Source organism: Corvus brachyrhynchos, unplaced genomic scaffold (assembly GCF_000691975.1).
Source record: "Corvus brachyrhynchos isolate BGI_N302 unplaced genomic scaffold, ASM69197v1 scaffold43, whole genome shotgun sequence".
NCBI lineage: Eukaryota > Metazoa > Chordata > Aves > Passeriformes > Corvidae > Corvus > Corvus brachyrhynchos.
The window spans coordinates 474,039-486,539 of NW_008237353.1; the positions used below are offsets into that span (position 1 = coordinate 474,039).

General features: G+C 42.4%; 1 long non-coding RNA gene across 1 annotated transcript; it reads left to right on the forward strand.

The window, feature by feature from the left end:
* The first annotated feature begins 7,916 nt into the window (after positions 1-7,916).
* On the forward strand, positions 7,917-11,108 carry LOC108445811. The gene is made up of 3 exons (XR_001860789.1): positions 7,917-8,285; positions 10,031-10,168; positions 10,994-11,108. It is a non-coding gene; the product is annotated as an uncharacterized LOC108445811 (long non-coding RNA).
* The last annotated feature ends 1,393 nt before the right edge of the window (positions 11,109-12,501 follow it).

Below are 12,501 nucleotides of genomic sequence, written 5' to 3' on the forward strand. Positions count from 1 at the left end.
TAAATTGTTCCTCTGAAGTTTAAAAGTATTTGAAATCTGGGAGATTCTTTGCTAATTGGGATATAAAGCCTAGTTGAAATGGATTACATTGAGAGATTGCTGATGATAAAAAAAAAGACAAGAAATTGCTCAACTGGACTAATACTGGCTCAGTGTACAATAACTTTTCATTCCTGACTAGTTAGATGATGTTTCTTTCCTGGAGCACTTACACATTCATCTCCCATGGGGCCCATGTCCTCATGGAAGTGTTAACACACATTCCTCTCTAAAAGTTTTTGGGCATGTCCAGCTGAGGTCATGGTAATTAGAGATAGAAAAGACCCTTTGGATCACCACACCTTTCTCCCTGCCAACACAATTCTGTTTCTTTAGGAGCTGTATTTACAATTGATTTGACAAAGCTTTGGAAAAGTGACTCAAGATGAGGCTATGGAGACTGTTACACAACCAAGAGATCATATGAATACTCTTTTTCTTTTTTTTTTCTTTTTTTTTTCTTTTTTTAAATTTTTTTTGGTATTTTTCTTGCTGCAATTATTTTTTCATCTCATAGGCACCTGGGAATCCCCAGGAACAATCCAGTTTGGAGCTTGTCTGTCATTAGCAACTTCCTTCGTCACATTGCCTGCCCATTAGCTCACTCCTTGAGCAGACATTCGGAACTCAGCACATGATGTGGACTTCCTTATCTTTTTATTACTCTGTTGTTGAAGCACTTTCATTCCTGGAAACTCTTAAACTGTCCTGGACTTACTCTCAAGTTTGCTACATGTGAATAACAGCATCAAAGTCAGGCCTGAAAATAAAAATTTTGGTTTGGGGAAGGTTTGGGGGCAGGGAGCAATACTTGTTTCTGACTTCTGTGGCTACGTCTTGTTCATGATACTTCCTCAGTTATACTTTAGTTACTTGTCAACACTACCTCTCCCCAACACCTCCTTCCACTAGATGGAAAAGCCTGATTATGAGCTTGCCTAGTCTGGGCTTACATCACTGTAATTCCATATGACAAAGCCGTAACTATGTTGAAGGCAATAGTGGTTTTTACCTGTTTTCCCTGGAGTTAACTGGCACAAGTCAGATGTCCACATTTCCATTGTCTCCACATATCCTTGCTTGTATATGCTGATGTATTTATTTACCAAGAGAGGTTTTTCTTTCCCTGCCTTGTTCACTGCATGTTGGGAAAACCTTCATGTTCTGTCATATTAAAATAAATACCCTTGTACTTAAAGAAGAAAAAGAAATTAATATGTAATTGTTTTCAAAAGCTTGATGAGGAGGAGGCGTCCTAAGTGGTGGTTAAGATACAAACAAAAAGAATTGGGAGATTTGTTTTTTAAAACCCCATGTTTACAGCGGCCTCTGCTTTGTCAGGAGGCTGGACTGGATGATCTCCTCAGGCTCCTTTGTACCTGGCTTAGTCCATGATCCTATGAACCTGCTTGAGGTGACAGTGGATAATCTGGATGCATTGCTTGAGGAAATTTCAGTAAAAAATGATTTGGTAGAAGTTCATTTTATGCTTCTCTCTTGCACAACTGTTTTTTCACAAAGAGGCACAGTATTTTAGGTCTTTTAAAATAATTTTTAGAATTTATCTCCATGTTTCATTTGTTCTATTCTGATATCAGACACTATATGAGACCACAGTTTTGTTACTTGAGAGCTAAATTGCCTGCCAAACTCTGCTTTAATGTCAAACTGTTGTTTTTATAGAGAAGATAAAAGCTCAAAACAAACAAAATTTTTTTAAAAATCACACAAATCCACAGCAACTTTCAAACAGCATGCAGGCAGCAGGGTGCCTTATAAACATCCCTGCTTACAAAGTCACCTTTTGAAATACTAGCAATTATGCTGCGTGAGGCACAGTTGCTACTCATGTGCCAGTTGTCACTTTTTAAAAGATGACTATTAGTAATATTTCCTCCCTGTGAGACATTGTGAAGTTGCTTGGCATTTTGAGGAAGTAAGCATGTTTTCCAAAATGCGTATCTCTTAAAAAAAAAAAACAAACCCAAACCCACAACCAAACAACTTGGCATTTGTAAATGGCATAGGATATCCTTGGCATAAATAGAAGCTCATTTTCTGTTGCAGGTGAGGGCTGCTGTCTGCACTCTCACTGCAGCCTCACCACTGGAAGACTACCATGAATATGTACAACACATAGGAAACCTAAAAGGAAGAAAGCAGGAGCAAGTTGTGGAATAGAAAGTAAATCTGTCACCAGCTCCAGTGTTAAAGTATTTTTGTATCCATTACACAGAATTCCAACTCCTGTCCTTGCTCCACTGGGGTTTTTAAGCACTTTTAAAAATTTCTAATAAAAATGGTCTTTTAGGTTCATTGAACCTTTTAGGTTCATTGAACACCTTCACACAAAAAGAAAGAAGATAGTTGAAAACCTGGCTCAAAGTCTGTGAAGTAACATGGAGCTTTTAGATGCCTCTTGAACCTCATGTTGGTCTCAACCTGTACTCATAGAAATTGGGAATGCAGAGACAGATTTAGCAAAAGGGTTTGGTTTGTAGTAACTTCCAAATCTCTCTGTTATACTCCTTTCTTGCTCTGTGTCTGACATTAAAGATGCCATTAGAGATGGAGAAATGGCAGAGACAGAAATAGAGATACTATTCTTGGGGCGAGGGAGGGGAACAAACCCAACCAAAGACCTTTCCAAAATGCCAGCCAAGGCTTTACATTGCTGCTCCTTTCGTCTGCTCTCTATGTGTGTAACAGCCAGTCAGCTGAACAGACATGGAACAGGACGTGGGGTCATTGCCAGAAGGGGCAGGAGGTGGCATGACCTTTCATCACCTTTATTTCAGTGGTAGAGTGCCCTTGCACAAACTGGCACAGCAGTAGCATCCTACCTCCCGTGCCACCTGTTCTGTCCTGCACAGCCTTCCAGTGGCAGGATGCCTTGCATGAGGACAGCCTGAACCAGATTCATTAAACCAATGGTACTTGTGCAATAACGTGCTCTTGCCACTGTTCCTTGAGAAGTAACAGAGGCCTGGGACCAGAGTGTCTGCTGTTCTGGCCTTTCTTAGGAGCTCTGTGTTGTGCGAGCCTAATGTTATGTAATTTCTTCTGTCTGCCAGGTTTAATTGCAAGCCTTTTCAGAGCTTGGGAATGAAAGGGCTAGCAAAACATCTCCAGTGCACAACTAATCTATGCCACTCAATTTTCATTGCAATATGAATTTAATGCAGGGACAGATTAATTGTACTAGAAAACACTGTATTAGAAAGCTCTTATTTCTTTCCATTAGTGGGACCAGTTTTAACAAAATGCAAACTGTTCTGTGTTCCTAAAGAACCACAAAAAGTTGCTTGGGAAAGGCAAATTAGGTGTTTCACTTACGTGGAGTCAAGTGAAATATGGCTGATATTTACCACTGTAACTTGGTTCTGAAGGTACTTTATGTCTCCATTAGCTTCCCAGACTTTATTATAGCTACAGCTTTTATTAATGTGGGAGTTAGGAAGGGAAATAAAAAAGTAGGTATAATAAAGGGAGAATTTAAATTTTGTTTTATTAAGAATGAACAGTATTTTTTATTTTAATTTCTGAACTGTTATATTCCAGGTATAAGCCACCATGTGGTTTGATACCTACTGCTCTAAAATGTTATTGCTTCTTATTTGCATTTAGGGAGGAAAAATCTTCATTGTTACGGGTAAGTAGTCACAGGAGAACCTGCATTAAATCAAAGCTAATCAATACTGTGCTTAACAATGCATTACCTGGGAAAGCAAAACAGATGCTTGAGAAGAGCAGAATTACCATTCTGTTTCTGAAGTAAGTTAGTTCTTGCACAAATTTTTTGAGGAATCCTGACCAGATCATGCCCCTTATTTTCTGAGAAAGGACAAAAATTTTCTGCTTGCTGTATCAGATATGACCTCTAGCCTCTTATCAAAGAATTGCCTGCATCTTTTTCCTTAATGTCCATTTTGGGGAACTCCAAGAACAGTTGTCTTCAAGGACTTGGTTTCATTTGCTCTGAGATCTAGAAAAGTCTGTTTTCACCACCATATTTGAAATACCTCTAATTCTTGAGAAAAGGATAAGTCTTACTGTTTAGTTAAACTGAATGTGATTTTTCTGAGGTTGCATTTATGAAAAAGGAGGTAACCACGACAGGCACAAAGTATTTGGCTATCAACAAATAACCCTTGTTTTAAACAAGTTTTGGTGGAGAGATCACTGCTAGATTTGAGGATAGCTGGCAACCTTTTCTCTCAAGTTAGAGAGCTCAAGAAGAGCTATTTAAGACCCTTCTATAGGGAGAAGCTGTTGAGGAATAAAGTAGTGGGAGAAGTTAAAGAACAAAAGGTGGTCTCTGGGAAGTGGTTGTCATTCTAGGAAGACACTGGTGCTCTCTGCATACCACCTTTGGGTCACCTGGTTTGATTCCCTTCCAGAGATGCACAAGGACTTTGACAACTGGGCTGTGTCACCTGAGTTCCTCACCATGTGGGTAGCCTTAGCCTGCCACTAAACTGATTTGAAACGTGGGCTTTCACATCCTTGCCAGTGCAGGAGTGAGAGCTGACAGCAGGCTGTGTACCAGACTGTTTCTATGGATTACAATAGCCATGCTGCAAGCCCCTAATTTTCTTTCCCTGAATAGGGGTGACACCCTGGTTTAGAGTCCACTGTTCTAGTGTCACTTAATTATGAGGAAATCTGATTTTTTGTAAATAGAGCACAAAATGCAGAAAAAGAGATTCTAGACATCATTTTGCTTCTGAGAACAGCATAGGGCTTAATGGGTCTCTGGGCAGAATGCAAATAAAAAGAGCCCCAGCTGAAGTATTCTTAATGTCACGGTTTTTCAACATGGCATTTAAAGTCAGTGAAAAGCAGAGTGTGGCGGCAGAGCACACGTATCAGTAACCTGAATCTCTAAGAGCCATAGTCTCTTAAGCAGGGCGTAAACAGGTAATACTATCCATATAATAGTTTCCAGGTATTGAATTAATTTGATTAATAAGCTATTTTAAGCTATCCTTTTGCAAATTTTGAGTATCAGCATTCATTGCTGTGATCCAAGCATAACTACCTCATGCTAGCTCCTTAGAACCAAAAAAATGACAGGCTGAATATAAAAGTAAAATTGTCTCACTCAACAACACAGTCCAAGATGGGTGATATGTAAATGAGAAAACAGCCACATAGAGAGATATACCAAATAATAATCACTTTATGTAACTTATCAGGTATAAGCTTTTTGATCAGAAGAAGATGAAAGTTCTATTAAATTGGAAGGGCCAAAGTTTTGATGTCGTTTACACAACTACTGACAGTGATGCTAAGAACAGACTTTGCTCCACAATTTCGAACTTCTTTGGCACTTTTGTTTCAAAATACCTGATTGTGTGCATGTGTAATGTTTGTTTCTTTGGATTCTGGATGAGAGTGAAAAGGGAACAGCATCCAAATCCCTTTTTATCTCCCATTACTGTTTTGGCACTGAGAGAATTCTCAGTCAATCATTTGGATCCACTGGCTACGAGCAGCCTGGCTTGAGGTTTAACTCGATGTGCTTTGTCTGCTCCAATGGTGTGTCTTTGCTGTAACATCATTTACTGCCATGTGGCTGCCAAGGCACACCCATGTCACCCCTGTCACAATGTCACTTTAGATGGGTACAGCGATAGGATTTAATTCAGCTGTCTCCATGATGCAGGGTCACTGCTCACAACAAAGCAACAGCGCTGCTCCAACTGGTGTGCTGGCTGTACAGCTGGGGAGAAGGGAAGGCAGGAGAAGAAGGTGTGTATAAAACAAATAAGGATCTGTAATTGCAAGAAACGTGCTTAGATTGATTGCTTGATAACCTCTATTTTCAGCTCAGTATGATCATGTGAACTTTGTGGCCAAAACTTTGCTGAAACAATAGATATAGCTGTGTGACCTTTGCTAATTAGAACCATAATAACAGCACATGGCTGTACAGGAGTGCATAGTGGGGTGAATGGCCAAAGTTAAAGCCCAGTGGAAACATTTTTTGCATGCATTGATCCAAAGCCCAGTGAAGACAAAGGGAATGAAGTCTTATGTCAGAAGCAAGAACACCCAGATCCTCTTCTGATTAAATCTGGAATATTCTGTCCAGACCTTTTAGTTTCAGGTGTTTTGAAGGTAGTTTTTGCTTTAAGTGCTCTTCTATTTCTGGGAATTCCAGTTTGATTATTGGAACACCTTCATGTATCGGCAGAGGGATATGTTGAGTGATAGAGTTGCAGTGGTAGCAGTGGCCTGTCCTTGGACATCAGCAGCCTTGTCCTGGAAGAAATTGTGAATTCTCTTCTAGGAACATTGAGGAAATAGAATCGAGAAGAACAAAGTGGGAGAGCTGGAAGCAGATGGTAATACTAATTGGTGATTATTCTGAGTTACCTGAAATTTTGAGGTCTAGTAAGGCAAAGGGAATTTAGCAGGCCATAGTCTGGTACAAAAATGAGGGGAAAACAGATGGAGAGGTTTGAGAACTACATGCAAGCATGGCAAGGCATTAGGGCAGACTGAGAGCTGCACTGTAGGAAATTACAATGCATTTCAGACTTGAATTTGCCATAATAAAAGACTTTTCCTAAAGCTTGGGTCATAAATGGCACCAACAAATTTCTTCCACAAGCAAATGCAAGTTGCGTGAAGAACTTTGAGTTATTTTCTCTCCCATTTAGCAAGCACTGCTTGTGGGGCACACCCAAGGTGCACAGACCTGCTCCCCCATTAAGCAATGGGAAAGCTGTTTTTCCTCGAAGCCACGTGCCCATCCAGGAGTCCAGCATGCAGCAGGATGCTTGTGCTGCTCGGGCAGGGGTGGAGAAAGCCACTTTTCTTCCACCCCGTCTTTCTTTTCATCTAACAGGAATACCCTAATCAGGGAAGCATGCACAGGCTGTTTAGCAAGGGATCAAATCCATTTGGATGAAATTCCAGGGCTTCAAGGATAACAATGGCAGGAAGAGAGGTTTTTAAGCTGTCCCGTGCAGCACCTTGCTGGTAGATATGGCCTGCTGCCTCATGCTGCCCACCCTTGGAAAGCCCTGGCTGCTCCTGACACCAAGGAGAACCAAAAGCTCACTGGAGTTAAATGAAGAAATCCCTCCATTAATTATGAAATTATTCTGTGACCATAGCTTGCCCAAACCTAAATCTCCTCTTCAATTCTTTGGACATTTTAGGTGTTTTATGGGATGGTATGTTAGCAAAAAGGGAAATCCCCTTCTCCCCTTGCCTCATTCCCATAGGAAAACCCTCCCATACAAACCCCAGTGTAAGCATGGTTTGCATTACAAGCCCAGGTCTCAGGTATTTTCATTCTGAGGGAAAATTTTCAGTATGAGGGAAACTGTGCTTTACTGATTGCTCCTCAAAGCATATGGGGCAACACACAAGTAAGATACAGCGCATAGATTTTGCATGCTTGCTGCCGATGCTGGATACAGTGGCTGGTTTTTCATTCCTACAGCTACTGTTTTTCCTGCTTCGTTGAAATTCCCCAACAGTTAAGGTAGGTGGGCAAATGGATCAGGCGCAGGACACAGGACTGCATCTGGCATTTGCTTCAGGAATGCAAGTGCTGTAGCCTGGGAGATGTTTCTCTATCTGGCTCTGACCCTGGGATGAGGAAGGGGGAGGAACTCGAGGGTTAGTCCAAGTTAGAGCACATTTTTTCTTTTCTAACACACCATGCAGTGCTCTGATTGCCTGATAGTGACTGTATGGGAAAATTCTGTCTTATCAATTTGTTAAAAATGCCTTTCTCATTGGGGACTAGGAGACAGCACTCACAAGCACAGACAGAGAGTGTAGGAGTGCTTTGGGAGTGCTCTGATAATCGGGAAACTCCAAATCCCAGCAATTCAGCAAAACAAACCAGAAACTCCTAAACGGCACCACCACCACTAAAAGGAAAGGCGTTTTTTCTGTCCTTGTAATGACCAGATCGACCTAATTTCTGTCATGACAATTTAGTTTGTTGGTTTGAGTTTTTTTTCCCAGCTGACCACAAGAGTGCACTCATGGAATGATGTCCTGCGTTGTTTCCTCCGGGTCATTTCCTTTCCCTCAGCTCTGGAAGCAGCTTGCAGCATGCGGAGGTCGGGGGGTCGGACCTAAACCCACGTGTTTGTTTCTCTGGACATATAGATGTTTTCTCCCCTGGGGAGGAAGCCGCTGCAGCTGTACATTGAGCAGAACATACTTCTGTGATGAGTACATGGACACGTCACCACGGACACATGCTGGGGGCACATGTGAGTGGCACAGGCTTTGCCTACAGGCTGTGCTTTACGTTGGCAATGATTTTCTTCCTTATAAGGGATGGCCATACTTAAAGAGAGCATATCTGAGATTCTCCCACTGTCTGGTCTTGCTGTACAGTTGGGCTTTGGGGGCTTTTTTCTTCCCTTTTTCTCCCCCAGTGTTCCTCTACTACTCTTCTGTGACCTTCTAACATTGCAGAGCATTTGTCAAATAGCCAGTAATGGCTAAAGAGAGGCCCATTGTAGCAGGCACTTGCAACAATTTGTTAACAATAAACACGATGTGATTAGTAAATACCTCGTAATTGAGTTACATTATATAGAAATATCAGCTTCAGTATTTGCCAGAATGTTGGGGGTTTTTTTAATTAGCTTTCATCTGAAATAGTTGAGGTGACTTTTTTTCACCTGCTCAGTTTTTTCTACACTTCTGATTCAGGACCGCAGCCAAAGTTCAGCTCTGACTTTGTATCAGATTCTTGGACTGAGACTTAGGAGGACTAAGTAGATCGATGATTAGAAGTAGAAATGTGAAGGAAAATTTGAAAGTCAATTTTCACACTATGCACAGTGTGCATGTGGATTTGACCTGTCTTGCAGGGCTTTCTTTATTGATAAAAGTATTGCTGTTGGAAGATGAATTATCTTTATATCCAGACATGTACAACACAGACAACAACAGTATGAAGTTCCACTGGTTCATGAAGGAGCCTCTTTTGCGGTCTCGACTACTGATAGCAGAAAAGCTAAGCTGATATTTCACTGGTATTTAATGAACTACACATAGGAAACAAATTCAATTTTTTGGGGTGGCAGTTCAAAATACTCTATAGAGACCAGACTGCTAATAAGCTACAGGCTACATTTATATCTAGCTGTGGGTCTGTGACCCCTATGATTTCCAGATATTTATTCTTTAGATAATGTATTCCTCAAACTGGGAAGGGTAGCCATTTTATATTCCCTCCCAAATCCTCATTCAAAGCGATTCTAAAATCAGAGCTGCATAAAAGCATCATTTAAGGTACAAGTGCACAGCCACCAAGCTCACAAATTATATGCAAGTTGTAGTGATATGAGTCTCAAATGTCTGTGGTTTCACCTTTGCAACCACATGAAAACAGCTGCTTTACAAAACATTTCACTATCATTTAATATAAACCCTTTCTCATAATGTTTTTCTCTCTTCCATCTCCTACAATTTTATTTCTACTCCACCCATTTCCAATGTTCCTACAAGCTTTTCAATTTGTTCTGCTCCTTTCAGGTTTATTTGTGCTGTACACCATCCGTAAAGGCATCTCTGGAGCTTTTAAGTAGTTTTGCAAAGACAACAATGAGAAGGCCGTTGCACATCATATTATTTTTGGCTAGACCCTACAGGAACAATGGCTATTGTTTGGCAGCTAGCAGCAGGGAGGCTGCGTTAATGATATAGGGGTTTAGAGCCTGGGGGTTGTTCCACAAATGATTGTGAGGCATTTTAGAGTATGTGTGATTCAACAACATTTGGCAACATCTGTTTTTAAAAAAGATTTTAAAAAAGAAAAAAGGGGGGGGGGGGGGGGGGGGAGAAGGAAAAATACAAGCAATCAAAAAAAGAGTGTAAAACATCCACAAACCTGAACCTATGGATAAAAATAATGTGCTCTATTAACTTCTGGGTTTTTTCCTCTTGCACATAATTGTTGCATGTGTTGATCAAAATGACTTTCTATTTGTTCTCCCTCTTCCAGAGATTTTGACTCTGTAAGGTGGTGTTGGCTGCCTGTGAGACGCTGCGGGGATTAGCTTTCGGGCTGGGGCTGCTTTGGGCTCACGGATGTGCGAGTGCAAGAACGCCTGTGCCAAAGGACTGCCCACGTGCTTGAGAGGTAAACGCTGCTGCATCTCTGGGAATCCATCAGGCGCGTCTTTAAGGAAATATTAATGAACGCTGTTTAGAATGTTGAGGCGACTCCCGGTTGCTGCATCCCGGAACGCCATCGGCAACCTTGAAATCGCCCACCGGTGCACATGACGCTGCAAGGACCTGCTGTGGGAAGGAGGTGGCAGCTTTCCGGGGTGGGGAAGGGCCCTTCCCGGCGCCGAGGGCCGGCAGAGCTCCGCCGGGAGCTTCCCGGAGCTCCCGCTCCCGCCTGTGCTCCGCGGTGCTGCGCGGGGCGGGTGGGCCCTGGCGCCGCGCTGCCGCCAGGTGGCGCTGTGGCGCCTCGGGAGCGGGGCCGCGCTCCCGCCCTGCCGCCCTTCCCACCGGGAATTGCCCCTCACGGAGCGGTCACAGCGCCGGCACCTCGGGGGAGCGGAGCTGCCGACTCCCGCGGCGGTGTTTCTGCAGCGGTGCTCCCGCTTCTGTGCTGAGTGTAGCGGGTCCTCGGCCCTGGTGAGGGCAGCCACACCTCCGGTCCTGTGTCCGCTCCTGAGCCCCTCAGTGCAACGAGGTCCTTGAGGCTTGGAGGGTTGTCAGGCGCTGGAACAGGCTGCCCGCAGAAGGGGTGGAATCACCGTCCCTGGAAGTGCCGAAAGATGCGTGGATGTGGCACCTGGGGACATGGTTTAGTGGTGGACTTGGCAGTGCTGGGTTAATGTTTGAATTCAATGACCTTAGAGGTCTTTTCCAACCTTAATGATTCTGTGATTGAAAGTGTGGTTCTTCCCTGTTTGAGGCACACTTCCGCAATTGTGCTTCTCTCTGCCCACAGCTAGAAAAGCCTGATGGAAAGAAATGCTTAACCATGGAGCTTCTTTTATACACGTGTCCTCATTTCCCACTTGGGCACACTCACTGGAGGGTTCTGCATCAAAAACTTGAATTAACATCTCAAAAAGAAAAGCAGGTTTGTGTTGGTACGTATTGGTTTCCTTCTCCTCTCCTTAAGGAACATAGTCCATACCAACAGTGAAACCATATTGTCCTGCATACTTTCAGGAGGTAATTCTGCCTGCCTTGGGTGTAAAATAAAGCATTATTCTCTTATATATTTGCTGTTCTCCAGGTAGTGAGGGAAATTACCCTCTCAAGGTGAAAGGAACTTGAAGCTTTTCTTAAATGTTTTGAGAGCATTTGATAGAAAGTGACATTCGAAACACCAAACATTATCATGAAATTTTATAGTTCAGAACTATTATTGGGCCATATCCTAGAGGCTTAACTCAAACCCTTGTTTTTAGACTTACCAGTGTCTGCAATCTAAACTGAAGTGTACTGACACCAAACACATTAGGTATTTGGTTTGCTTTTCAGGAACATCCTTGCAGGATAGGGTCTCTGGAGACTTTAAAAGGCAAAAATTCTGCTTTGGGGCTTTTGGCCACTTGTTCTGAGGTCTGGCCTATTGTGATTGTATTTGGTTTTTACTTGATGCTTCTTTCCAAATGGTTAATTCAAGGACAAACAGTTCTCAGCTGTAAGCAGGAGCTTTAGTTCCAGAGTAGTTCTTGGTATCGGGGTTATTTACATGAATCCACAAAGCCAATAACCTCTTCCTCTGAGGTAAGAGTTATTACGATAACCAGCAAGATTAAATACTAACAAAAATTAATATGAACCCATATATGACTGCAATGATTTTTTTCCCCAATATTTACTGAATAATGTGCCTGGGAAGTGGGTCTTAGTTTGGCTCTCATGGCTAAGACTTCTCTTACCCATACCCCTGAGACTCTCGTTAATTTTGTGGCACAAAATATTTAATTATGTGCTCTGCCAAGTGACTACAAGGTCTCAAATTGAATTTCAGTGTCCCTGGGCAACTATTTTAGACACTTTGGTAGAATGTAAATGCATATTTTCTACATGCCAGATCCTGGCTCCATATCCATCAAAGTAAATCCTCGGTAGTTCCACTGAAGGCTTGGAACAATCTTAAATTATGTTGTTGAGGTCACATTGTGACCCTGAAGCTCTGGCAGAGACCCAAACCAAGAAATCTGTGTGGGAAACTGGGGAGGGAATAAATTAGCACTTGCCTATGCTTTTTGTGGGAGTAAACTGTTACAAAGGTGTGAGTTAAGATGAAAGCTCCTCATGGTGGTGGATATTGCGTTCCAGCTGTTTCTGCTGGAAACAGCTCCGTGTGTGTGTGTATGGGATGGGTCCCTATTTTCTGATGGTGCTCTGTCTCAAATAACAACCAGTATTGCTTTTACATTCCCTGACTGTCTGTGTCCCCCTCACTCCCTCCAAACAAATGTCGCTTAATCTTATAAA